The 25589-nt window shown below is 40.8% G+C and overlaps 1 protein-coding gene and 1 pseudogene across 3 annotated transcripts in view; one reads left to right on the forward strand and one right to left on the reverse strand.

Annotated features, from left to right (window-relative positions):
- Positions 1 to 9798: 9798 nt before the first annotated feature.
- On the reverse strand, positions 9799 to 10627 carry LOC113905043 (annotated as a pseudogene).
- Positions 10628 to 14503: 3876 nt separating this feature from the next.
- FAR1 (fatty acyl-CoA reductase 1) overlaps positions 14504 to 25589 on the forward strand; it is a 77733-nt gene continuing 66647 nt past the window's right edge. For 2 of the 3 annotated variants that reach the window (XM_027563340.1, XM_027563338.1), the window contains exon 1: positions 14504 to 14637. The gene's annotated coding sequence lies outside the window, so the exon portion shown is untranslated. Of the gene's footprint in view, positions 14638 to 17264; positions 17339 to 25589 lie in introns of those variants that run through there. The other variant, XM_027563339.1, reaches the window with a different exon arrangement.

Below are 25589 nucleotides of genomic sequence, written 5' to 3' on the forward strand. Positions count from 1 at the left end.
TGTAATCACTGGCAATTTTTTTACGGCGGTTTGCCACCTAAGGCTCTCCCAGTTCAGGTCCTTTGTTTCAACTGTTTCTGTTAAGAGGCCTCTCCCTAGAAGCTCAAGGGTGAACTGATACTGATTTCAGAGACTTTTTAGGCACAGTTCTCTAAAAGAACCACCCAAAGAGCAGGACAGAGGGGAGTCGGAGTTTGTGACTTACACCTTGGACATGTTGTGGTGCTAGAATACAGATAATGAACTAGTGATTCTCACTTCTGGGCATTGGCAGCAACTCTTTTCTGACTGGTGCACAAAGGGAGTAAATCACTAAAAAAGAAAAAGAAAAAAAGGCAGGAAAAAGAAAATAACCTCCAGGTCTCAGGGTTCTATTGATTTACTACCACCCCCAAAGTAAGTTCCAAATAAATGCCAATGCTATATACAAAAGATGGGCAAATGACTACCAAATTAGTTGTGGGAAAAAACTGGCCAGCAAGACAGTTACTTCTGTTCACAGTGACACTTGGGAAAAAGACAACAGGTGGTATTTAAAGAAATATTACATTTACTGTTCTTTTTCCAATACCTGTGAGCCAACTAACAACAGAACACTGTTATCAATAAACAGGGTCTAGAGGAGATGCTCAAAAACGTAGGCAAAATTTACCTCTATCTTCTTAGAGGCTTTCAACGGGGTCTGAGAATTAAACTGACATAAGACAAATATACACACATTTATATGTTTTACATGACACAGGAGTTTGATAAGAAAACTAAGACCTCCCCCCTGCACCACACACACACAAAAAAATGGCAAAACCTGCAGGCTTTTACATTATGTGAAACAAAGAAGAAATTGTGGGAAAGTAACTAAATTATGTGGGAAGGTTAAAGAAAGACAAGAATTATTTTAACAGGTCTGCTTATACAGGATTCTCTCAGCTTTAATTCCCTATTGAAGAATGTTTCTTTCTCCTGGCATAGGGAGGGTATCCTTTACACAGATTTCACCTCCTATTTTTAGGAAGAAATGGGGAGATTAGAAGCCTTTTTGGCATCTGTTGTTTCAAATAGCAGGTGCACTAGTAGTAAAGAACCTGCCTCCCAATGCTGGAGACATAAGAGATGTGGATTTGATCCCTGGGTTGCAAAGATCCTCTGGAGGAGAGCTTGGCAACCCACTCCAGTATTCTTGCCTGCAGAATCCCATGGCCAGAGGAACCTGGCAGGTTACAGTCCATGGGGTAGCAAAAAGTCAGACATGACTGAAGTGACCCAGTAACAGTAGCAGCATTCATTCAAGTGCCTTTAGTTCAAAATAATCCTTATGTCAAAGTAGCATATTTTGAAGTGGCATAGTCTGCCACTTTTTATTCCTCTACTTTGAAACTTCCCCCTAAAGATTCATAATCCAGAATCTGAGTTGGCAGATTATTCTGTTTCTCATTGAATAAGTCTCTTAGTCTTGAGAATAGGTCAGTTCATTTGAACAATAGTGTCTCAGTTCAGGAGGCAGTGGTACAGGTGAGAGTAGTAATTCACCTAAATTAGATCTCTATTTGATGTGAACAATCAGGCATTCAATGAGTATATTTTAATGGAAACAAAAGAAAAATAAATATTAACAGTTGAAAACCTAGTTTCTGAGTACAGAGGACAGCCAGGTGAGAAGATTTCTAGATTTAAGCTTCGAAGCATCTTTAGATGGTAGAATGAGAGGGCAGTGTTTTGTACTTTGATGAATGTCCTGGTTTGAAGTTTGAAAGTCTCTGGTTATGGTGCTGGGTGTTCTGGTGAATTTTCTGAGTGGCCCACACAAGACAGCAGGCATGAAGGTTTTCTTTTAATGTATGATTTGTTGTGGCGATTTTTCTGAAGTTTATATTGTCATCTAGTTTTAGATTTTAGGACTTGGGGAAAAGGGCATTTTTAGTTCTTAGTGATTTCAAGTCAGAAAAGTGGGAGAAAAATTAGAAGTGATCATTTGGAGAGTGGTAGCCATATACTGGAGGAAACTAGAATTCAAAATCCAGAGCAGTTTATGAGTAGGTAACAAAACCTCAAAGACAGTGAACACAATTAGAATCTAATAGTTATAAGAATGTGTTACAGTTTTTCACTGAAATATGTTTTCTCTCTAGAGTCAACCCCATTTTTATTAAACATAATTACAGTGAGACTATTTTCTTTTTGTAAAGTAAGTTTAGTCTTGTTAAACTTAGCCTGATTATTTACATAAGTGCAGCAAGAATGACTTATAGGTTTTTTTAAAGTCTGCTTTGATAGAACTTTTATTAAGGAATCTTAGGCTGAAACTTTAAAAGTCTTTCAAGGATAAGAAGCCAATCAAGAATTCACCATCAGACTTTGCCTATGTACCCATGTGCCATAGTACCCATGGATTTGGGTGAATTCTGCTCTTCTTGAGGTACCCAATATACTTTCAAGTTGGATTTAGAAAAGGCAGAGGAACCAGAGATCAAATTGTCAACATCTGTTGGATCATCGAAAAAGCAAGAGAATTCCAGAAAAACATCTATTTCTGCTTTATTGACTATGCCAACGCCTTTGACTGTGTGGATCACCACAAACTGTGAAAAATTCTTAAAGAGATGGGAATACCAGACCACTTGACCTGCCTCTTGAGAACTCTGTATGCAGGTCAGGAAGCAACATGGACATGGAACAACATACTGGTTCCAAATACGGAAAGGAGTACAAATATAAACAAATCAAAGTTGTTTAGCATTTTAAACAATGCTTTCTATGTAATTTAACACATTAAATAAGCTAATTAATCTCTCTCTCTCTCTTTTTAAGGAGAGGGAACAAGTCTTCTGAGATCTTCTGGAGGCCATACGGAAAATCCAAGTTAGTTCAAGGTCAAAAAGTCTTCATCTGAATTTGATTGGGGGAAATTTATCAAAATTGTCAAAAGGTTTAAAACACTGAAGTAGTATCACAGGTAACTGAAAAACAGATATCTAATTAAGGTGACTACTGAAAGATTTTAAAGGGAAATGCAAAAAATTACATAGGTGTTTAAAAAAAAAAAACCCCATCAGCTATTTTAATACTGAAGACTCAGTTTTTGTAAGTAAGCAAAGACTTAATAAATACAGTGTGAGAAATAGGAAATTATTTTGATCAAACACAAAATATTTATTTCCTTGACAGATTAAAAAAAAAATAAAGAAAACATCCTTTTATGATCTTGTATTAAAAGCAGACCAAATGTAACATAGCCTTTAAAAACTGTATTAAAATTTTTTTAAATTTTACAAAAGCAGACCAATAATCTAATAAACTTTGTCATGTTAACAGAGAAAAAATTTTACTCATTTCTATCCACATATTATTTCAATCATTTAAAAACATCTTATGGGTGTGTATGTACTCAGTTGTGTCCGACCCCTTGTGACCCCATGGACTAGAGCCTACCAGGCTCCCCTGTCCATGGAATTTTCCAAACAAGGATATTGGAGTGGGTTGCCTCTTCACACTCCAGAGTATCTTCCTGACCCAGGGATTGACAGGTCTCCTGCATTGCAGGCAGTCTCCTGCACAATACTGTGAAGTGTAATAAAATGAGGTATACCTGGCACATAATTACAAAAATTTATAAGTTTTAGAGATATATGCTTTTTCATATACACATTTTCTTAATGTGGCAAAAAATATGTATGGTAACAGACCCTCAAATATCTTTTTTCTCTTTGCAAAAATTAAGAAGTGTTAGTTGCTCAGTCATGTCCAACTCTTTGAGACCGCATGGACTGTAGGCTGCCAGGCTCCTCTGTCCATGGGATTCTCCAGGCAAGAATACTGGAGTAGGTTGCCATTCCCTTCTCCTGGAGATCTTCCTGACTCAGGGATCAACCCAGGTTTCCTGCATTGTAGGCAGATTCTTTACCTTCAAATCCTTTACCTAACAATTAAGAAGCCAAAAGTAAATAAACTTAGGTTTAGCAATTAATGTTCTAGTGTATTATCTTATTTAGAAATGATCTAGATATTCAATGAATATCCATCAGTTCAGTTCAGTTCAGTTCAGTCTCTCAGTCATGTCCCATTGCTTCCCCATCTATTTGCCATGTGGTGATGGGACTGGATGCCATGATCTTAGTTTTTTGAATGTTGAGTTTTAAGCCAGCTTCTTCACCCTCCTCTTTCACTTTCATCAAGAGGCTCTTCAGTCCTCTTCGCTTTCTGCCATAACGGTGGTGTCATCTGCATATCTGAGGTTATTGATATGGCAATTTTGATTCCAGCTTGTGCTTCATCCAGCCTGGCATTTTGCATGAGGTACTCTGCATATAAGTTAAATAAGCAGGGTGACAATACACAGCCTTGACGTACTCCTTTCCAAACTTGGAACCAGTCTGTTGTTCCATGTCCAGTTGTAACTGTTGCTTCTGGACAAGCATACAGATTTGAATATCCATAAATTAACTTAATATAACTTTACAGCCTCGAGCTTCAGAACAGATTTTGGAAACTAATTTTAAGTAGATATAATATTTCATTATGCTACTGATTGTTAATAAAAAACAAGTATAAATTATTTTTCCTGTAGATAAATCAGGCAAATATTTTTTAAAAACCATAGAAGCAAAGAACCTAAAAGTTAAAACATGACTTTTTCCAACTTTTTAAACATATTGTTTTGTTTGACATACATCAAGAAATTTATTTTCATTATACCTTCTGATTTTAAAATTTTACAATCTCAAACATCTAGTTGAGATAACAAATTCTTTTGACTAGTAAACCCAAATATTAATAGAATACATTCTGTGTTTCATTACATTTAATGCTGACAATTCTGGAGACATAACTGCTTTTACTAAAACCAACAAACTTAAGCTAGCTTTCATCCCAGATGCTGTGTACCTGAGAAACATTGGGTTAGTTTCTATATTTCTGAGAGTTTTATGAATACCTAATTTATGTAAGCATTTATGTTTTAAGCCAATTAAATAGAACTCTTTTACAAAGTAATTTTGGCAATATCATACAGAGATAGAAAAATATTACATATACACATAGACATATAGAGACAGATATGAAAAGAGATGTTACAGTTTTCATTTTAAATCTTAGCCATGTGTTAGGTATAAATACAGAAAAGCAAAATTTACAAACTTAAACAAGAGTTACCTTTGTCTTATTTTTTCCTTTCAATTTGACCTTCCCATAGGTACCAAGGGACTTCCCTGGTGGCTCAGATGGTAAAGCGTCTGTCTACAATGCGTGAGACCTGGGTTCAATCCCTGGGTTGGGAAGATCCCCTGGAGAAGGAAATGGCAATCCACTCCAGTACTATTGCCTGGAAAATCCCATGGACAGAGGAGCCTGGTAGGCTATAGTCCATGGGTTCGCAAAGAGTCAGACACGACTGAGCGACTTCACTTTCACTTTCATAGGTAGCAAATGGCACCCCACTCCGGTAATCTTGCCTGGAAAATCCCATGGACAGAGGAGCCTTGTGGGCTGCAGTTCATGGGGTCACTAAGAGTCAGACACAACTGAGCGACTTGACTTTCACTTTTCACTTTCATGCATTGGAGAAGGAAATGGCAACCCACTCCAGTGTTCTTGCCTGGAGAATCCCAGGGACGGGGGAGCCTGATGGGCTGCCATCTATGGGGTCGAACAGAGTCGGACACGACTGAAGCAACTTAGCAGTAGCAGCTGTCTAAAAAAATTGAGATATAAAAGTCTAAATATTCAAGAATATACCTAAGGGTTTCCCAGGTGGCTCAGAGTTAAAAAATCTGCCTGCCAATGCAAGAGATGTGGGTTTGATCCCTGGGTCAGGAAGAGCCCCTGGAGGAGGAAATGGCATCTGCTCCTGTATGGACAGAGGAGTCTGGTGAGCTACAGTCCATGGAGTCGCAAAAGAGTCAGACACGACATACTATTTTAATTATGACTCAAAACCAACAAGCCTTTTTATGGCTTAAAATTCAATAAACCTTTTATGTCTTAACCACAGACATGACAGGTATCCCCAGAGAGTAGAAAAAATGCAGCCCTCCGAAGACCCACAAAGTTCACTCACAGATTTAGCCTAAGAATGCAAGAGCTTCACTGTTATAAGCAGTAAGAACAGGGTTTGTGAATTGTTGTCTCTTGCTTCCTACAGGGATTCGAAATGCTCCCAGCATTAACTAGATAATATGTGGCATCCAGTGGGCAATACTAAGATAAGGGCTTCTTAGCTCTAGGAATGGAGAAGGCGATGGCACCTCACTCCAGTACTCTTGCCTGGAAAACCCCATGGACAGAGGGGCCTGGTTGGCTGCAGTCCATGGGGACGAGAAGAGTCGGACACCACTGAGCGACTTCACTTTCCCTTTTCACTTTCATGCATTGGAGAAGGAAATGGCAACCCACTCCAGTGTTCTTGCCTGGAGAATCCCAGGGACGGGGGAGCCTGGTGGGCTGCGGTCTATGGGGTCGCACAGAGTCGGACACGACTGAAGCGACTTAGCAGCAGCAGCTCTAGGAAGACAATGAAGGTAAAACAAAGGCTCCCTAGGAGTTGGAATCTCTAATTAAGACAAAGCTGGCAAGGTTGGACAATAAGAGTGCTGCTTGTCGTTTTGTGTCTTGATTTCTAGCATGTTTGGCTGGTTACCTGACTCAACCCAACACTTGTACCGTCCAGTCCAGCTGGTGGAGACCAGATAGAATATTTTCACTGGTCACAAAGCCAAGCTCTGATGACAAGAAATAAGACGAATGGGGCATCTCATTTTATGATTTTTCTCCTTATGACAAATACTACTAAAGAAACAGAAAAAAAAAAACAAAGACAAGGAGCCTGTGGATTATTGCCAATAGGTACTGGGAACCAAATTTACAAGAGCCACAATTCAAAGAACTAATTTTCACATGTATTTTTCTCCTGACAATCTACATTTAGAAAGGGAAAAGATAAGGAGAGACTTATTTTTCTTGTTTTGGTTGGGGCATGCAGGCAGAGATTTAAAGGACCACTATGTAAGAATTGTTACCTTCTGCTAGTTTTTTGTCAGAGGTCCTAGGATATCTGAGTGTCCCAACTGTTAAGCTCCCAACCTTATCACCAAGAAATTGTAGGGGAGGCAAAATTTTGCCTCCTAAGGCTTTTTGGCTAGGTCTGAGAATTCAACTGTTGGAAGGGCAGGGCTGTGTTCCCTCCCTGTTGTTTGGCCTGAGGCCACACTGTTGACGCACTTCTGAACACTCACAGGCAAGTCTGACTCAAGTCTCTCACTGGCCTCCAAAGTCAAACTCCCTGGGGGTTCTCAGTCCCTTTGCCAGATCCCTAGGTTGGGAAATCAGTTGTGACTCCTAGAACTTCCTTAACAGGGTGAGAGTTTCTTTGGTATAAATTTTTCTGCAGTTTGTGGGTCATCTGCTTGGCAGCTGTATGGTGAGGGTAAGGGTGACCTCCTTCAAGAGAGCTTATGCCACACTCTGGGTGTCCCAGGTCTGCTGCAGCCAGAGCCTCTGTCCCAGGGGCAGGTCACTGCTGACCCACGCCTCCACAGGAGACAACACTCAAAGCCAAGTCTGGCTCAGTGTCTGTGGGGCCTCTAGGTCCTGGTGCATACAAGGTTTTGTTTGAGCCATCTGAGCATCACTAGTGGGTATGACGTTTGATTCTAAATGCGATTTCACCCCTCCTACCATCTTGTTGGGGCTTCTCCTTTGCCCCTGGACGTGGGGTATCTTTTTTTGATTGGATCCAACATTCTGCTGTCAATGGTTGTTCAGCAGTGAGTTGCACTTTTGGAGTTCTCACAGGAGAAGATGAGTACACATCCTTCTACTCTGTCATCTTGTTTCTTGGCTGTATATTGTTACCCTGCTTATTTAACTTATATGCAGAGTACATCATGTGAAATGCCAGGCTGGATGAAACACAAGCTGGAATTAAGATTGCCAAGAGAAATATCAATAACCTCAGGTATGCAGATGACACCACCCTTTCAGCAGAAAGCAAACAGGAACTCAAGAGCCTCTTAATGAAAGTGAAAAATGAGAGTGAAGTAGCTGGCTTAAAACTCAACATTCAAAAAACTAAGATCATGGCATCTGGTCCCATCACTTCATGGCAAATAGATAGGGAAACAATGGAAACAGTGACAGACTTTATTTTGGGGGCTCCAAAATCACTGCAGATGGTGACTGCAGCCATGAAATTAAAAGATGATTGCTCCTTGGAAGAAAAGCTATGACCAGCCTAGAGAGCACATTAAAAAGCAGAGACATTACTTTGCTGACAAGGTCCGTCTAGTCAAAGCTATGGTTTTTTCCAGTAGTCATGTATGGATGTGAGAGTTGGACTATAAAGAAAGCTGAGCACCAAAGAATTGATGCTTTTGAACTGTGGTGTTGGAGAAGACTCTTGAGAGTCCCTTAGACAACAAGGAGATCCAACCAGTCAATCCTAAAGGAAATCAGTCCTGAATATTCATTAGAAGGACTGATGCTGAAGCTGAAGCTCCAATACTTTGTCCACCTGACTCGAAGAACTGACTCACTGGAAAAGACTCTGATGCTGGGAAAGATTGAAGGCAGGAGAAGGGAACGACAGAGGATGAGATGTTTGGATGGCATCACCGACTCAATGGACGTGAGTTTGAGCAGGCTCCGGGAGTTGGTGATGGACAGGGGAGCCTGGCGTGCTGCAGTTCATGGGGTTGCAAAGAGTTGGACATGACTGAATAACTGAACTGAATGACTAACTGATGTTAGGTAAAGTTGTCTCCAGACCAGATAAAAAACAATCATTTATTCATGTGGTTGAAAGAGTGAGTTAAATGAATTATAATTTTTAAGTGTTTGAAAACAGTATGGGGAGAGAAAACTTATGCAGTGCTCAAACTGTACTTTTAAAAAATACTATTTCATTTATACTCATATATGAAAAAAAGGGCTATACTACTATGTTTACATACATACTAACAGTGGAAACAGAATTCAATAATGAATCACATCTAAATGTTATAAAAAACACACAAACATTAAAAAATACTGATTGGTTATAGAAAGCAGAGTGGAATAAAAAAACATTTGGTATCATTTTCATTTCCATTAAAGAGCAGCACTCTCTGGCAAGAATCAAATCAGTTAGTAAGACTCCTTACACCCCAAAAAAAGTATGTACAAAGGAAAGCCAGTGATATATTGGTTTTATTACTTTTGTTAAGCCATTAAAAAAAGACCACAAAATAGGTTGAGCACCAAAGAATTGATTATTTCAAATTGTGGTGCTGGAGAAGACTCTTGAGAGTCCTTTGGACTGCAAGGAGATAAAACTAATAAATCCTAAAGAAAATCAACCCTGAATATTCATTGGAAGGACTGATGCTAAAGCTGAAGCTCCAGTACTTTGGCCATCTGTTACGAAAAGCCAACACACTGGAAAAGACCTTAATGCTGGGAAAGATTGAAGGCAGGAGGAGAAGGGGATGACAGAGGATGAGATGGTTAGGTAGCATCACTGACTCAATACTCATGAACTTGAGCAAACCCTGGGAAATAGAGGGTTAAAGGAAAGCCTGGCATGCTACAGTCCATTGGGTCAGAAAGAGTTGGACACAACTTAGCGACTGAAAAATGCCCACAAGCCATTTTTTCTTCCTAATACTCAATGCAAAGAAAGTAATATAAAGAAAAATATGCCCTCATTATTCATAATAAAGAGTCTGCTTCATTCTGCGGGCATGGCATATTGTACAATATTGTACATACTGAACAGTTCATTGCTCAAGTGGATCAAAGTATCATTTTGATTCTGAGCCACTAAATAGGATCTCATACATATTTGGTGACTGGACTAACTGCATAGGAGCTGTGATAGATTGAACCTTCTGTGATCTCACTAAATAAGAAAAAGCCCTACACAAGAAAAGATAACAATCAATCTGTTCATAAATTCTATCTATAGGCTCTTTCACCAGTGTAAGGTGGAAAAGGGGCCCTTCCTTGTGGCCTAAAGACTGACGGATTCGTAGTGTGTTTGATACGATGAAGGTAAGAAACTGCCAGATTAAGAAATCCACAATTTGTCTCAATTCTTCAAATAATGGAGCAATTTCCTTTTCTAAGCTGACAATTAGTACTGTATTAGCATTGCTGCTGGCTATGAAACTCACCACCTAAGGTAAAGGACTGAATTCAACCACCTGGTAAGTATTATAGTAACAGATGATACACCTTTCTTTTTTGAAGGTCTGAGTTTTCCCCCTTGGTCTTTTTAAGGGCAAAGAAAGTGAAAAGTGAAGTAGCTCAGTCGTGTCCGACTCTTTGCAACCCTGTGGACTGTAGCCTACCAGGCTCCTCTGTCCATGGGATTCTCCAGGCAAGGATACTGGAGTGGATTGCCGTTTCCTTCTCCAAGGGATCTTCCCGATCCAGGGATCAAACCTGGGTCTCCCGCATTGCAGGCAGACGCTTTACCGTCTGAGCCACCAGGGAAGCCCCTGTAAGGGCAAAAGTAGACAAGAAACCAGGTCTCAAAGCATGCTTTGGAGTGTTATCACTGGTCACTTTAATGATAAGCTCTCTACCTCTGACACAACAGTAGCATGGAGCCTTTCAACACTTGGTAATTATACAGGAAGCGTTTCAGTTCATCCACCATAATGAACCCCTTTCTCCAACAGGATTAATCTCCATGCCTGGGTTTCTGGGCTGCCTGGTTCTCTGAGCTGTCTCTTCAGGATAGCTTCTGGGATAGGTTCCTCTAAATGCTGCCATCACATGATTTGTCTGTTTTTTTAATAACAAACTTTATGTTTAAAGCGGAACAATTCTGAATGTTATAATTGTATGCAGCCAAGGTTCAGTTCAGTCGCTCAGTCATGTCCAACTCTTTGTGACCCCATGAATCGCAGCACGCCAGGCCTCCCTGTCCATCACCATCTCCTGGAGTTCACTCAAACTCACGTCCATTGAGTCGGTGATGCCATCCAGCCATCTCATCCTCTGTTGTCCCCTTCTCCTCCTGCCCCCAATCCCTCCCAGCATCAGAGTCTTTTCCAATGAGTCAACTTTTCGCTTGAGGTGGCTAAAATATTGGAGTTTCAGCTTTAGCATCAGTCCCTCCAATGAACACCCAGCACTGATCTCCTTTAGAATGGACTGGTTGGATCTCCTTGCAGTCCAAGGGACTCTCAAGAGTCTTCTCCAACACCACAGTTCAAAAGCATCAATTCTTCGACACTCAGCTTTCTTCACAGTCCAACTCTCACATCCATACACGACCACTGGAAAAACTATAGCCTTGACTAGATGGACCTTTGTTGGCAAAGTAATATCTCTGCTTTTGAATATGCTGTCTAGGTTGGTCATAACTTTCCTTCCAAGGAGTAAGCGTCTTTTAATTTCTTGGCTGCATTCTCCACCTGCAGTGATTTTGGAGCCCAAGAAAATAAAGTCTGACACTGTTTCCACTGTTTCCCCATCTATTTCCCCTGTTTCTGCATCTATTTCCCATGAAGTGATGGGACCAGATGCCATGATCTTAGTTTTCTGAATGTTGAGCTTTAGGCCAACTTTTTCACCCTCCTCTTTCACTTTCATCAAGATGCCCTTTAGTTCTTCTTCACTTTCTGCCATAAGGGTGGTGTCATCTGCATATCTGAGGTTGATATTTCTCCTGGCAATCTTGATTCCAGCTTGTGCTTCTTCCAGCCCAGCATTTCTCATGATGTACTCCGCATATAAGTTAAATAAGCAGGCTGACAATATACAGCCTTGACGTACTCCTTTTCCTATTTGGAACCAGTCTGTTGTTCCATGTCCAGTTCTAACTGTTGCTTCCTGACCTGCATATAGGTTTCTCAAGAGGCAGGTCAGGTGGTCTGGTATTCCCATCTCTTTCAGAATTTTCCACAGTTTCTTGTGATCCACACTGTCAAAGGCTTTGGCATAGTCAATAAAGCAGAAATAGATGTTTTTCTGGAACTCTCTTGCCTTTTCGATGATCCAGCGGATGTTGGTAATTTGATCTCTGGTTCCTCTGCCCTTTCTAAAACCAGCTTGACCATCTGGAAGTTCACGGTTCACGTATTGCTGAAGCCTGGCTTGGAGAATTTTGAGCATTACTTTACTAGTGTGTGAGATGAGTGCAATTGTGCGGTAGTTTGAGCATTCTTTGGCTTTGCCTTTCTTTGCAGCCAAGGTAGAGAACACAAAAGAATTGCAGAGAATAACTGTGCTCACTAGAAATTTGACTCTCTTCACAAAAGCTGCCTAAAACTCTTTCTATGCTGTGCTCAGTCTATACTACGAAAGCGCATTTATGATGCATTCTAGATAGTTGTAATGGGTTGTTTACTGCAGCTACAAAATTGTGTTCCCTTTCCTTTGATCAAAAAAAGTTACTTTTAAGTAGTTCACACTTTGTTATGAAATCTATAAAAATAAAGCATGGTGATAATCACTTATTAACCCCATGAGTTCCATCAGAGACATAGGCAAGATTCTGTGCTACTCATTGTGGGGAGTACAAAGATGAATAAGAACAAAGCAAAATGACCTGATTTTGTTTTGGAGGAGGCAAATGTGGCACTGTAGAAAGATTATGGAATTTTGCATCAAATAGACCTAGATTTCAACCCCACTTCTGCCACCTAACAAATATATGATTTGGGGCAAATTACTTGTCTCATCGAGCCCCAATTTTCTCTTCTACAAAATTCAGATTAATAAATGAATAGTTGCATAGAGTTGTTGTAAAGATGGAGTGAAGAACCTCAAAAGAACTGTTTAATGAAACCCTGACAGAACACTATATGAGTTAGAAAATGTTATTAATACATATCATAAGAAAAGTATTTCCTCACAGCAGGAAGAGGTACTATTTGAATAAAAAAATTAAAGCTTGATCTTGTCTCCTGTTTTTAAAGAAGTTATGAAAGTCTGAGGGAATTTATAAACAGCTATAACAACTTCCTCAGTAGCATATGTGTTTTTGGTGTCTATTCCTATGTATATTCTCAGCAATATATAATAACCTTAGGCTGTAAACTATGATAATAAATTTTTGACTTGGTGCAATTTACTTTTATTTACAGAACTATAAAGTTTCCTGGGTTTATAACTTAGGGAGACCACAAAGTAGGCAGCTCAGTACACTTATGTAGTTTTCAATTAGGTGCAGCACCCTGGGTGCTTTTGTTCTGAATGTCAGGCACTGAAACAGGCTGTAAATCTTCTGAACCATCTTAGCCCACCCTTAAAGCACCAATGGCCATCTCATGCGAAGAGTTGACTCACTGGAAAAGCCCCTGAGGGACTGGGGGCAGGAGAAGGGGGCGACAGAGAATGAGATGGCTGGATGGCATCATCGACTCGATGTACATGAGTTTATGTGAACTCCGGGAGTTGGTGATGGACAGGGAGGCCTGGCGTGCTGCGATTCATGTGGTCGCAGAGAGTCGGATACGACTGAGCGACTGAACTGAACTGAAAGCACCAATCTGTGAGTTTTATTCAGCGTGCCAGGAACTTCACTCGTTTTAAATTCTCAGTCCTTTTTTTTTTCCTTCCTATAGTTTCTACTTTTTGAATTATAGTTAAATCCCAGTGGATTGTTTATACCGTGGGTGTCCCATGGAGCCTAAGGTTATAAAAATTGAGATATTTATACATAAAGTGCGTTGGGTGCCCAACATCTTAATTGTACGACTCGGAGAATTTTTACCGAGGCATACAACCACCTCAGTAACTACCACCCGGATCAAGAGGCAAACGCTCCCAGTTACCCTGCGGGTGCCCTGGGCCCCTTCCATTTCCCCCTCTTCCCTCCTTGAGGTAAACTTTACTCTAATTTTTCTCACCATGGATAAGTTTTATATGAAATTATTCTGGAAGAAGTGCTAAGTGGAAATATTTGGCCCACAGTCCCGCGGGGCTGGACAAGACGTATGCTCGGCTCCCTCTCTCTAGAGCACCTCGCGGAGGCTCCAGGGGACCACAGATCCGCAGCTCGGCTTTCACCGACCCGAACCAGCCTCGCCAAGGCGAGCGCTGGGCCTCACGTAGACAGTGCTGGAGCACGCCACAATGGCTACCCGCGGTCCCTCGGACCCGCTTCGCCGCATCTTCCCAGCCTTTCCACCCGGTGCCGCTTCCAGGCGACGGGCAGCCCGGGCGTGGCCGCGGGCGAGACCCGCCGGAACGCTAGCGGCCAGCGGGGGCGCTCCTGAGCCCGGGATGTGGGGGGCGCGCCCATTGGCTGAACTTGTCCCGCGGGCTGGTCGGCTGCAGAGCCCACCTCCCGACCCTCTCTCCGCCCTCCCATTGGCCCTTCGCGTCCCCCTCCCGCCCGGATGGAAACGGGGTTGAGCGGGTGGGAGGCCAGAACCCGGAGGAGGGTGAGCGGTCCTCTGGTACGGGGCGCGGGAGAGCCAATCAGGACAAGACTTGGAGAAAAGGCGCCGCGCCAGCCAGTCACATTCCGAGGTCCGGGTCGGGGCCGGCTGACGCGAATACGGGCCACAGCCAATGGGCTTGCCACTACCCGTCCGCTCTTCAGCAGCCTGTCGGGGGCGGTGGAAGAGCGAGTGAGGAGAGCGCGACGGCGACGGCGGCTGAGCCCTCGCTGGACGGCCGGGAGGAAAGCGAGGCCAGAGCCTCTGCGACTAGGTGAGAGGCGGGAACCCCAGCCAGGAGAAGCGGGCTGCGGGCCCCTCCTCGCCTGGCCCGGGCCGCGGCTCTGGGAGCTGTGGAGGCAGGCCCGGTTGAGGCGGGGGCAGTACCCGCCGCCCAGCCCCCGCCCCACCCCCAACCCCCACCTCCTGCTGCCCCGAGCCGGGGGTGCAAGCTTCTGCCGGATGGTCTCCGCGCGGCTTGGCGGGGCCACCGCCCTCTGGAGGGCCAGGACCCAGAGCGGAGCCGTAGGGAGGGGCCTGGTTTGCAGACGCGGAGCCTGGGGGCGCCGCCTGGGGCGGGGAAACTGCGTAGAGGTGGCGAAGGTGGGGCAAAATAGTTAACGGAGGAGCAGGTTTGTGTGCTCGAGTGTGGCAGTGAAAGGAGGCCTGTGATGGAAGGATTCTGGATCTGGGGACGAAGAAAGTAATGGGAATAGGGTGATGCTCAGAAAAAGGAGTCCTCGGAGAAGGTGCGGAGCCAGGGCGCGTGTTTGGCCTCTCGGAAGTCGGCATTGACAGAAACTGGGAGGAAATCAACGGGGAGTGAAGGGAGGAGAGGCTTGGGACACGTGGGTCTGGAGTACGAGGCACTTCCTAAAACCGGAAGATGACTGAGAGGCGAAGGTTTTAGGTGAGGTGTGGGTGCACGCTGTTTGACTAGAAGGCATCAGGAGGCCAGTTAGGAGAAAGTATACAGGCAGCAAAGGAGATAGGTTTATGTGTGGTAGCTGAAGGGTGTAGGTTTATGTGTGGTAGCTGAAGGGTGTAGGTTTATGTGTGGTAGCTGAAGGGTGTGGATCTTTTATGAGTAAGTCAGCAAGAGTAACTGTCCATTTCGTCAGGTAGGAGTCCAAAAGCCAGGGCAATAGGTTCATTCACTACTCAGTTCAGTTCAGTCTTTCGTCATTCAGTTATTGACGTGTCCGACTCTTTGCGACCCCATGGGCTGCAGCATGCCAGACTTTCCTGTCCATCACCAACTCCTGGAGCTTATTCAAACTCATGTCCATCGAGTCAGTGATACAATCCAGCCATCTCATCCTCTGTCGTCCCCTTCTCTTGCCCCCAATCTCTCCCAGCATCAGAGTCTTTTCCAGTGAGTCAACTCTTCACATGAGGTGGCCAGAGTATTGGAGTTTCAGCTTCAGCATCAGTCCTTCCAATGAACACCCAGCACTGATCTCCTTTAGAATGGGCTGGTTGGATCTCCTTGCAGTCCAAGGGACTCTCAAGAGTCTTCTCCAACACCGCAGTTCAAAAGCATCAACTCTTTGGCGCTCAGCCTTCTTTATAGTCCAACTCTCACGTCCATACATGACTACTGGAAAAACCATAGTTTTGACTAGACGGACCTTTGTTGGCAAAGTAATGTCTCTGCTTTTGAATATGCTGTCTAGGTTGGTCATAGCTTTTCTTCCAAGGAGCAAGTGTCTTTTAATTTCATGGCTGCAGTCACCATCTGCAGTGATTTTGGAGCCCAAGAAAATAAAGTCTCTCACTCTTTCCATTGTTTCCCCATCTGTTTGCCATCGATGGCCAAACGCTCAGTCTTGTTAACTCTCACCTCTGAGGGTGATTGTCCTCCTCCCCAACCCTCCTCCAACCCCTGTGACACTAATTGTTGTTGATGAACTCTCATTGTTTTGCCTCAGCAGGAACTCATCCTCCCAGAAGCAATGGCACAATTATTGGTTGCTTTTGATTGGATGACAGTGAGGACTCATTTAATCCAATGTGTTGGTTTAAAGAGAACATGAGAGGATACTTAAGAAATTGTGCCGTGTAAGGGAGTATCTCAACTGTCTGTGTAATATAAAAGTAATATAAGATTTCTTACAGTAACCCAATAAGAATGAACACAGGTCATCCTGTTGCTGTATAAGAGTCAAGCATTTTGATGTAGAATTTGATTGTGTATCATGCTTGTTGGGAAATTGTTTAGCCTTGGGAAGAGTTTTGTGGTTAGATAGGTTCAAAGTTCCTTTCACTTAGAGGGAAGATTAACTTGGTGTCATTGATACTGCCTTACTGTTTAAAGCTTTCGAATTTTTATTTGGGGGTGTGAGAAGAGAAAAGGCAGTAGAAAATGAAATGGTCCATTAATGCATTTCTATTGGATTTAAGCAGGAGAAGGTGATTACCACTAAGGTGTAATTTCTGCTTGAGCGTAGGGCAAAAGGATTATGAAGAATTAAGTACTTCTTTACCAACATAGGGTTTCCCTTGTCCTCAGCTGGTAAAGAATCCGCCTGCAATATGGGAGACCTGGGTTTGATCCCTGGGTTGAGAAGATCCCCTGGAGAAGGGAAAGGCTACCCACTCCAGTATTCTGGCCTGGAGAATTCCATGGACTGTATATGTATAATTCATGGGGTTGCAAAGAGTCAGACACAACTCAGCAACTTTCACTCACTCACTTACCAACATAAAATAATACAGTGTTAAGGACGAAAACCAAAGAGGGCATTTGTTGTATGTTTCTTTATTAACCACATCAACAAAGCATTGTAGGTAATGGACCATTCTTTAGGATGTAGAAATACTTTTGTGGAAGTACTTTCTTGGTAATGCTATTTAGTGATCACATTTTACTCTTAGTATAACAGAATACCTAAGTGCTGAGGTGGTGAGGCGACTGGGAGCAGAGGAGTAATCTGAGTGGTGTGGAATTAATCAGGGAAAGTTTCCTGAAAGAGGTGAGTGTTGAGCCATCTTTTGAACTAGGAGTTGGGGTGTTGGTTATTGCAAGACAGGATGATATGCCAGTAGTATGGACATGTTATAAGCACCTGTGGGCAAGAGTGACAAATTAAAAATTGTTTTGAGGAATTAGATTTGATTGAAGATTTAAGGGTGTGGAAATCAACTAAGTCTTGTTATAGCCTAATTGATAAATGATGGTTTTGTATGGTGGCTACAGAGAGAGAACTTAGAATACTTAATGATGGCTTGGAGATGGTAATAAAGAAATGAGTACAAGAATATTTTTTGATAGTTATGGTAAGAAGAATATAGTGAAAGTAAGTTGGATTGTTCACAGATTTAGTGTTCAAGCTTATATAATAATAAATATTTTTGATTCCTGTGCTAGATTATGTTGATATTAATAGCAAAATTTATTGGGTACTACTATGTGCCAGAAGCTATTTTGAATTTTCCAAGCCTCATCTTTCTTTGATTATCCCTACTTTATAGATGAGAGAACTGAGGTTCAGGGATATTTAATTTAACCAGAGTCATACAGCTAGTAAGTGGCAGGTCAGGGTTGGCAAAGGCAATAAGTGAATGTGAATTGAACACCTACTTTGTGCCGGGCATTGTGGTAAGTGCTGGAGATTCAAAGTTGGCAAGCAAATTCAAGGTCAGGCCTGGACCATTTTTAGAGATTGTCAGCAGTTAACAGAAGACAGCCAGTGAAGAAATAGAAAAAGATTAGTTGGAGAGACTTTTGTAGACACTGAGGAATATACTGTTTAGGGAAACTTAAGATAGAGTTACGCTAAAGAGGAAGTTATCAGTAGCAAAATATGTAGCTGAGAGACTCAGAAGAACAAAGATTGAGAAGAAACCATTGAGTTGAGTAAGGAAAAAACTAGTGTGAATTTAATCTCAAGAAAGCCAAAATAAAGACATTTAGATACAGGCTGGTAGTTAATTGTGTTTAGTGGCAAGTGCTCTGTACAAATTTAAAGTTTGGTATGATCACAATTATGGTCAAATTCATAGGAAAGATGTTGGTATGTCCCTTTGTAATAATTTAATTATTGGCTGGTAAGGTGATGGGTAATTTAAAAATGCTGGTGCTCTTTGTATTTTTCCAAGTTTATAAAAACAAGCATTGTTATTTTTGTAATTAGTGGGGGGAACTGTTCAACTAAAATGAACTAATAGCGAGGGAATATGTGGATGGCCTAGTCTATGTTTGGAGAAGACAATGGCACCCCACTCCGGTACTCTTGCCTGGAAAATCCATGGACAGAGGAGCCTGGTAGGCTGCAGTCCATGGGGTCACTAAGAGTCAGACACCACTGAGCAACTTCACTTTCACTTTTCTCTTTCATGCATTGGAGAAGGAAATGGCAACCCACTCCAGTATTCTTGCCTGGAGAATCCCAGGGACGGGGAGCCTGGTGGGCTGCCGTCTATGGGGTCGCACAGAGTCGTACACGACTGAAGCGACTTAGCAATCTATGTTTGGGATAGGAAGGAAGATAGTCTTGTCTCAGTGTCTACTGCATATGAGCCACTTTGGTGGGCACAGTTCCATCTTGAAAATGAATTATTATTGGAAACAACCTGAAACTGTACATTTGCCTAATCTGAAGGATCTGGTTACTAAAGCACTCCGAATCATAGATATATGATCTTGGCTTTTCTGAACATTGTCTAATGAATGAACTTAAAGTTAAAAAAACCAGACCTTACAGATCACACACTGAGTCATTTTATCTATCTTTTTGGCCTTCCCTAAACCTACATGTAGCCCTTCCTTGCTCCCACTTGTGGATTTATAGTTCCTCTCTTCAGTGGGTTTGTAATGGGTCAGTTCAGTATAGCTACATGAAAGTGCTGAGTTTACATATTTTACAAATTTAACCTAAACACTTAAAATTTGTCATGTTTTCTGTTCCCAATTTGAAGAAGAAATGAGATACATTTCAAGATTATCTTTGCTTATCAAATAATCATTCCAAAGCAAATTAGAAATGTTTGTCCTAGTATAGATTTATTCCAACCTTGTAAGTCAAGAATGGGATGTACTTTTTAGTTTCATTTCATTTGGTGCATAGGAATTGTGGGAGGAAACTATTTCATCTAGCCACTGTACTATGCTCCTTAAATAAATTATTAATATCACATTTCATTCTCATGCTGTTCTCTAAGGTGGATATCTCATTTTATGAAGAGAATGAGATTCGGAGAATTTAGTAATATTCCAAATTCCAGAGAGCTAAGTGGCAGGGCTGAGATTCAAATTTTGCTTTTCCTGGTCCCATAGCTCATGCATATGAGATGTATGGCTATAAGGACTTGTTTATTAGTACATATGACTGAAAAGAATGCCACGTAGTTTTAGGTATTTAGTAACTTTTCCTTACCTTTGAAGATGGGACTCTTGCTCTGTGTGTTTGTGCCTTGTGACACAGGGTTTTAAATAACAGTGATTTGTGTGTCTTAGAGGGTACATTATATTTTATTGCTTTAGAGGTATATGGTTTCACATTTTAGTATTTTTTGAAATGAATATTTTACAGTGTCTATATTTCTTAAAAAATGTTTGTGAAATGGATACTATGTCTTAAAGCCAAATATGTCTCAGAATTAAGGAAGTGTGGTATGTGCATGTAGTCTTTGTGTATAACTGTTTTAGCAGTTTCTTTGCATTTTCTTCCCAGTCTTCCACCTTTACCTAGTCTATTACTTTTTTTTTAGTATGGTATAATACGAAATTGAAGTGTATATTAATAATAAAATAGTCATTCTCTTCAGGTAGTGAATATTATAGTGTAGAAGAAAAAATTTTGATACAGAAAATTTACATTGCGCTGTGAATCAGCAGATCTGAATTTTAGTGTTCGTTTTGTTAGCAACTTGACGTGTAACTTGAGGCAAGTCACTTCCTCTCTCTGAGCTTTAGCTTCCTCATCTGTAGAACAGAATGAGGAGGGGAACTTAAAAGACCTGTCTAGCTTGAAGAAACTGTATGCCTTTTTTCTTATTAAAAAATATGAAAGCCTTAAAGCCCTTTCTTAAACAACTGTATTTGTTGCTTTTTACTTTTTTTTTCTCTTCATCCACTGTATTCCTTCCCTGCCCATTTTCCCCTGGATCCTTGAGGGTATTTTCAGATTCTTGGTTCATTAGAGAATATGAATTACTTTTTATATCTTCTTCAAGACAGACTATCTGAGAAAGTAGGTAAACAGTAAGTAGTTAATGAATATGTTTTATCTGGGTTAATAAAAGAATTGTTTAAATAAAATATCATCAACGAGTTGTTGAGGTTTCATTGAGAAGTAATACTGCTCTCTTTCACATAATGAAATATGTTTATAAAAGTAAGTATTTGCTCTTTACTGGGCAGATGTACAAAGAAGAAAGTTCCTAAATCTGTTTTTAAAAAGCTGTCTGTTCTAATAGGCAAGGCAGACTTCTTTAAACTTTATATTATGGAAAATTGCAAACATAAAAACACAAAGTTTAAAGAAGTCTGCCTTGTGTGATAGAACAGAGAGCTTCTTTTTTTTAAAATTATTTAATTGGAGGCTAATTACAATATTGTGGTGGTTTTTGCCATGCATTGACATGAATCAGCCACAGGTGTACAGGTTTCCCCCCATCCTGAACCACCTCCTACCTCTCCCCACCCCATCCCTCTGGGTTATCTCAGAGCACCAGCTTTGAGTGCCCTGTTTCATGCATCAAACTTGCACTGGTCATCTGTTTTACATATGATAATATACATGTTTTAGTGCTGTTCTCTCATTTTGTCCCATCCTTGCCTTCTCCCACATAGTCACAAAGTCTGTTCTTTACATCTGTGTCTCTTTTGCTGTCTTGCATATAATGTCATCATTACTGTCTTTCTAAATTCCATATATGTGTGTTAATACACTGCATTGGTGTTTCTCTTTTTGACTTCCTTCACTTGTGTAATAGGCTCCAGTTTCATTAGAACTGACTCAAACGCTTTCTTTTTTTTTTTATAGCTGAGGAATATTCCATTGTATATACATACCACAGCTTCCTTATTCATCCGTCTGCTGATGGACACCTAGGTTGCTTCCATGTCCTAGCTATTGTAATCAGTGCTGCAGTGAACATTGGGGTACATGTGTCTCTTTCAATTCTGGTTTCTTCCATGTGTATGCCCCGCAATGGGATTGCTGAGTCACATGGCAGTTCTGTTTCCAGTTTCTTAAGGAATCTCCACACTGTTCTCCATAGTGGCTGTATTAGTTTGCATTCCCACCAACAGTGTAAGAGGGTTCCCTTTTCTCCACACCCTCTCCAGCATTTATTGTTTGTAGACTTTTTGATGGCAGCCATTCTGACCAGCATGAGATGGTACCTTATTGCAGTTTTGATTTGCATTTCTCTGATAATGAGTGATGTTGAGCATCTTTTCATGTGTTTGTTAGCCATTTGTATGTCTTCTTTGGAGAAATGTCTGTTTATTTCTTTGGCCCATGTTTTGATTGGGTCGTTTATTTTTCTGGTATTGAGCTGCAGGAGTTGCTTGTATGTTTTTGAGATTAATTCTTTGTCAGTTGTTTTGTTTACTATTATTTTTTCCCATTCTGAAGGCTGCCTTTTCACCTTGCTTATAGTTTCCTTCCTTGTGCAAAAGCTTTGAAGTTTAATTAGGTCCTGTTTGTTTATTTTTGTTTTTATTTCCATTACTCTGGGAGGTGGGTCATAGAGGATCTTGCTGTGATTTGTGTCAGAGAGTGTTCTGCCTATGTTTTCCTCTAAGAGTTTTATAGTTTCTGGTCTTACATTTAGATCTTTAATCCAGTTTGAGTTGGTAAATCATATGCCTGCAATGCAGGAGACCTGGGTTCGATTCCTGTGTCGGGAAGATCCCCTGGAGAAGGAAATGGCAACCTACTCCAGTATTCTTGTCTGGAGAATCCCATGGAGAGAGGAGCCTGGCGGGCACAGTCCATGGGATTGCAAGAGTTGGACAAGACTTAGTGACTAAACCACCACTACCACCATGGTGTTAGAAAGTGTTCTAGTTTTCTTCTTTTACAGGTGGTTGACCAGTTTTCCCAGCACCACTTGTTAAAGAGATTTTCTTTTCTCCATTGTATTTTGTTGCCTCCTTTGTCAAAGATAAGGTGTCCATAGGTATGTGGATTTATCTCTGGGCTTTCTGCTTTTTTCCATTGATCTGTACTTCTGTCTTTGTGACAGTACCATACTGTCTTGATGACTGTAGCTTTGTAGTATAGTCTGAAGTCAGGCAGGTTGATTCCTCCAGTTCCATTCTTCTTTCTCAAGATTGCTTTGGCTATTCAAGGTTTTTTGTGTTTCCATTCAAATTGTGAAATTATTGGTTCTAGTAGAACAGAGAGCTTCTTAAAGACAGATTCAAGAGCTTTCTTCTTTGTATATATTTTTATACATACATATCACCAGCTTTAACAATTTTCAGCTTGTGGACAATCTTTTTTATCTGTATCCTCACTCACTCCCCCCCACCCCCCTGCCTTTTAAATTTTGAAGCAAGTCCTAGACATTTTTACCAGTTGTTACCCTACAGCTTGATAAGTGTAACAGTGGACATGCTAATCTAACCGAAGTGGAAATTTTTTCATGTAAATATATTTGAGACTTGTATGTTACAGTGTTTTGAGCAAGAGAAATTAGATATAATTTACTATATGACAGGGATAAGTAGTTGAAGAGACTTGACTATTCGTATGTAAAACAGAATATAGGAACATCAGATCATGTGCCTGGATTAGAGATTCTAAATGGGAAATGACATTGGTGAGGTGTGTGATATGTATGTATGTAAATTTTAACCATTTGACAGTTTTAAGATTACTTTGAAATATCTCCTCTAGGTCATTCTTGTCATTACGGAATTTTTGCCAAAAAATGTTGGCATGGCAGTCACTTGAAAACTCCTTCTTGAATGTAAGGAATTCATACCACTGTATCTTATTATTTTGGAGTATTGACTTAAAAACTTTGAACTATTAACTGAAAATTAACATTTTAAAATATCTCCCATAATGTAGAGTTTTAGTCAAAGGTCATAAACCCCTTTGAGCATCTCCTCATAGCTTTGTGCTATCTCTTTTCCTCAGAAAAAATACACATATGCACAGTTTTTCATATAATTTCAAGGGGCTGATGAGCCTTTTAAAACACATTCAGATATCTTTGAGTGTTTGTATAATAGAGATTCTGGTTTAATAATTCATTCTTTAATGTTTAGGCAGAAAGCATACTGGTAAAATTCAATTTAAATTTATTTCTATGTGCTCCTGACCTCTTACAAACAAGTGTTTTTCATTATTGAGTGAAATTATAAATTTCATTATGCAAATGCCTAATTTTTTAAAAGACCCATTCTTAATTGGATTCTTGGGGAAGAACAACCTGTAGCCAATTTAATGAGTATGTAGAAATGATTTTACCAAAGATTTTGGAATAAATGTATGGAACTTTATATAATGGCTGCTGTCCATCCTGAATTAACATGAGGTAGAATATGACTTAAGAATGAATAAATACATAAATACTGCTTTTTCAGAGGTAAAGGAAAAACTTCTTTGACTTTTGTTGCTCTTAAATAGTTCAGGTCTGTGGAGGAAATGATCTGTTAAAGTATTTTGAGGTTCACATTTGTGTTAAAAAAAACTCCTAGATGTGATACACAGGGGCTTAGAAAGATGTATTGATCTGACAAAGGATTAATTTTCAGTAGAGCCCTGAGATCATAAGTGTTTATCATGCATCTAGTTTGAAGGATGGTCCTAAATACATTTCTGAGAAGTACAGGGTTTTAAAAACTTGTGAATTGTAGCTCACAATATTGGGTTGGCCGAAAAGTTCATTCCAGTTTTTCTGTACTACCTTATGGGAAAATCTGAGTGAACTTTTTGGCTAACCCAATATAATCATGCTGCTAAGTTGCTTCAGTCGTGTCCGACTCTGTGCGACCCCATAGATGGCAGCCCACCAGGTTCCCCCGTTCCTGGGATTCTCCAGGCAAGAATACTGCAGTGGGTTGCCATTTTCTTGTCCCATGCGTGAAAGTGAAAAGTGAAAGTGAAGTCACTCAGTCGTGTCTGACTCTTAGCAACCTCATGGACTGCAGCCTACCAGGCTCTTCTGTCCGTGGGATTTTCCAGGCAAGAGTACTGGAGTGGGGTGCCATTGCCTTCTCCAAACATAATCATAATTGTGGGTATTAGCATGAGCAGAATCCTTAGGAGATAGGAACAGATCAGTTAGCTGCTAAATGGGACATTTGACTCTGCAGAGCAGAGCATAGATTGTTTGAAGATCAATGAATATTGGGTGTATGGCTTTAAAGTGATAACCCTTGTGACCCATTTGAGTTAATAATTTTCTGAGTATCTAATGTATTACTGGGAAATAGCATCTTCCAATACATGGTAATATCTAGACTTTGAGAACAAGAGGAGGATTTATCCATCAGTGGTTTAGCCTCCTCTTCAGTAAATTCTGTGGATTATCAGAGCAGTTAATTGACTTGCCCAAGGTCAGGTGCAGTGTTGCTCTTATTATCTTGACTCTCTTCATTCTGGATCTCAGTTTCTAGAGAAGGAAATATCTTAACACTAGAGTTTTTAGCATTGTGACTTTGATTAATTGATAAATTGACCAAGAATTCTCTGAATTTTTAAACTCTGATATTTTTACTTTGTTGTATGTGTTCTAATCCCATCTTTAGCACAATAATCTATGGTTACAAGGCTTAATAGGGTAGGCTTCTTCCCTCCTTTTTTCTGTATCTTTCTGTGCTTGACAGCGTTTTGTTGCAAGCTGTACATATGAACCTGGCAAAGTTTTTTTTTTTCCCCAAAATTGGAGGATAGTTGCTTTCCAATGTTGTTTTGGTTTCTGCCATGCAGCAACGTTAATCAGCCATAATGATACATATATCCCCTCCCTCTTGAACCCCAACCCCTCCCCTGCCCCCATCTTTCCTCACCCCCACCCCCCCAGTCATCAGAGAGCAGAACCTGGAAAGTTTTAAAGATAGACCAGAAAATATTTTTGAGAAGAGACTTCATTATGGGATTAAGTTGTTTTAAGACCTTCCTGGAAGCTTCCTACCCAATACTTGAGACTGGAGGGATCATTGACATTCAAGATGAGAGAAGTTATTATTACTTCCACGAAGGGCCCTAATTCGAAGTCCTTGTGCCGTATTTGGTTGGTGTGGACATGGTGACCAGG

The sequence above is a fragment of the Bos indicus x Bos taurus genome, chromosome 15 (genome assembly GCF_003369695.1).
Source record: "Bos indicus x Bos taurus breed Angus x Brahman F1 hybrid chromosome 15, Bos_hybrid_MaternalHap_v2.0, whole genome shotgun sequence".
In the NCBI taxonomy this organism is placed as follows: domain Eukaryota; kingdom Metazoa; phylum Chordata; class Mammalia; order Artiodactyla; family Bovidae; genus Bos; species Bos indicus x Bos taurus.